The 3209-nt window shown below is 41.4% G+C and overlaps 1 protein-coding gene across 7 annotated transcripts in view; it reads left to right on the top strand.

Moving 5' to 3' along the window:
- The window catches only part of samd4a (sterile alpha motif domain containing 4A), a 55329-nt gene that overhangs the window by 23925 nt on the left and 28195 nt on the right, over positions 1–3209 (top strand). The window lies entirely within an intron of this gene.

Here is a 3209-nt window from a genome sequence, read left to right as displayed (position 1 = left end):
GTGCTTCCACCCAATATAGTCCCAATGTATATTTGCCTAGGAAATTGTCTAGTCGTAATGGGCATTGCTCTTTGTACTCATGAATATGCAGCCCAAAAGAAGTAATTAGATTGTTGTTTTTTGTTGGCTCACTTTTACTCACAACAAAGCGAACTAGCGGCGGTGCTGCTGGTGTTGAACCGGACTAAAACAATACATGCACTGAGACAAAAAATGCTCTGATCTACAGCTAGGGGAGACTGTGATAAGCCCTATTTCATCAAACGGGGGCGTGTTCCTTTAATCAATCCCTTTCTGTAGTTTTAGGCTGTCCTATGAGATGAGCAGCAGCAGATCTATCTGTGTATCAGACTGGATGTTGGCACCATGGGAATCGTGTTCAACAAGTGACCTACGTCCATTGCCTGTTACAAAGTGTAGACTTGGCAGCTGAGTAGACATCAATAAGATTTCAAGCGGAGAAAGGTTTTTGCAATCAACAGCAGCTTAAAATGTCAGAGCTTCCTTCAGAGATCTCATTTCATGTGAAGTTTTTCCCCATTGAACAACTCAAAGCTCTCATGTTCTCCTTAGGAATAACTCAGATTGACCTGGGCAATTTTCCTCGTCTTAACGCAGTGACTCTCTATTTCTGTTGTACTTTCTTCAATACAGACCAGGTGTCCAGGTTGTAGATGAAAAGGTGGGTGCTTTGATGCGAGGTTGACAGAAGAGGGATTATACTGAGAGAGGCAGGGCTGTGATTAAAGCAGCACCCTAGTCTTGGTGCCAGAGAGGGTGTCAGAGGGCAGTGCCTGGGCAGGGTGGCACATAGTTCACCAGCAGAGAAATGCTGCGTCAGCCCGCGAACAAATGACTCCCTCTGTCTGAGGTTTTTAGTGTTTGTGTATGTCTGACACTCTTCTTTTTTCAGTGTTGCTTCTCCATGATGCTGATGTGATTCATCAGTTCCCAGCATGTCCCAGTCTCTGTCTGGCATGAAAGATACTTAACATCCTTTGTCTCGTTGAATACCTCGGCTTTCTCTCACTTTGGTTTTGTATTGTTTAGTCTGTTGGACTGGTTTTATCTGTCATGGCACATTGTATGGGGCGCTTAATTCACTTCGGTTGCAGAGGTGGGCTAGTAGACTCCTGGTTCCTGTGTAGTTCACAGTGACACTCTGATTAAGAAACAAAGAGGAACAAAGAAATAATGGGGGAAAGGAGGTGTTGGTATTACTGTGTAAGGAGGAGTAGCAGAGTTGTGACCTCAGCTTACCCTCCATTTTTTTGTTTTTTTTTTTCCCAGTTGGATGAGGTTAGCAGCACTTTCTCAAGACTCAGAATGGGAGCGTCCATGCTAAAAAGGGGCGTGACATTCATGGGGAAACTTTCTCATCCTGTTCACTTTAAATTTAAGTTGTTTTTTTGTGTGCTGTGAATAAGGAGGCTTTCACACCTGAAAGTCCGAACCAAGGTCCGGACCAAGGTTCAAGTTTGTCCAACTGGCTGCTGCTGTCCCCTACTGCCGTGGCTCTTTTTGTTTTGTTGCGATCTTGAGAAGCAACGGACACAGGACTTTCTTTATGCAGCGTTTATTCAGAGACAAACGGAAACCTACACTGTACATTAACTACCGCTTAACAAGTAAACTGCTGATGTATTCTCAACTGCTGTCTGCTCTGAGCTCATTCACCGTCACACACTCTCTCACGTACACACTAAGGATTAAAGGAGCTTCCCCGGTCTTATAATGCGATGAGAGCCTGCCAGCTCTTGGTTTTGCAGCTTTCTGTATATGGTCCGAAAGTCCGAAACCGTCACAAAAAAAATATGCTTTCACGCTATAAACAAACCGGACCATGATTTACATTGGTCCGGACCGACACTACCTCTTTTGGTCGGACCAAATTTTGGCAGTTTGGTCCGGGGGAGGTTTCACATGTGTAATTTCGGTTTGGCTCAAACTGAAAAGTCCAAAGGCCCGGACCAAACAAGGTAGGTGTGAAAGCCCCTAAGACTGATCTAATAATTAGTAGGGCTGCGTTGAACACAAACAGATATTAACGTGTACTCAGAATCTGCATCTCTGCTGGTTTTAGTATTCTGCCAAAATGCAACAACTTGCTTGTTGAATTTAAAACAAATGAAAGGAAATAATTTCCAATATTCTTGTATTGAACATTGAATTGAATATAAATGGCACCACTAAAAAAGAGACGTTACATTTTTTAAACTGTATTTCTACTGTTAAAAATATCTCTGAATGTCTTTTGCAATATGTTTGTTGCGCCAGTAAATATTGCAATTACCTTTTTTAAAACGATATATTTTGCAACCCTAATGAATAGTTAATTGAATCTTCAGTTGTAACTTGTGAGTGTGCTGCATTTATTGTCTTAACATTTGTTTACCCACTGGGTTGGATGGTTGGTTTTACACTTGGCACCGTAACTCACTCTGGTCTGGTCCAGTTGTTTACTAGGTAGCCCGTGTTTCTCTGAGCAGTTGACCTTTTTACCTGTGCTAGTTTCAACTACTGTGAGCCCCCTTTGAGCAGTGAGAGATGCTGTGTATTTGTCGCTAGACCTGCACGATTTTGGAGGAAAAAATAGCACAATTATCACAATTCTCTGCCACAAAGTGTAATGTTTATTGCACACGTGAACCGTGACAAAACACACCAAAGTTGGCAGTACCAAACATAGATTTCTTTTGGCACCTGTAACACATCGCACATCACCACAAGCCTGTGGCTTCAATGTAGAGACGGGAGAGCAATGTGCTTTAAAACCTATTGTATACAGTCTGTTTATAACTCAGAAGAAAGTAGTAGTGTAATTATAGTAATTAAATGAGAATCAAAGTCATTAAAACATTTTTTTTTTATTTAAAAATCATGTACAGGGTGAATTGCGATTGCGATTTTATAACAATTAATCGTGCAGGCCTATTTGTCGCTGATGGGGGGAGACTCCAGGCTGACTCCTTGACTTTCTTAGCTTGAAGTAAGAGGTCAATAAGCCTGAAGTAGCTTCCTGACTTGTGATTGTTGAGTTTTTCAAACCTTTACCCAGTCCTTCTCTTTGGATTTAGTTTTTAAAAGTATTTATTCAAGGAAGAGAGAACTAGCTTCTTGCATGCACACTCCAGACATTTTAACCAGAATACTATTGATCAAAGGCTTTTTTTCTGACTTTTAATCTTTAATTGCTTTAATTGCTAGTA

The sequence above is a fragment of the Etheostoma spectabile genome, chromosome 1 (genome assembly GCF_008692095.1).
Source record: "Etheostoma spectabile isolate EspeVRDwgs_2016 chromosome 1, UIUC_Espe_1.0, whole genome shotgun sequence".
Classification (NCBI taxonomy): Eukaryota; Metazoa; Chordata; class Actinopteri; order Perciformes; family Percidae; genus Etheostoma; species Etheostoma spectabile.
This window is presented reverse-complemented; position numbering and strand designations above follow the sequence as displayed.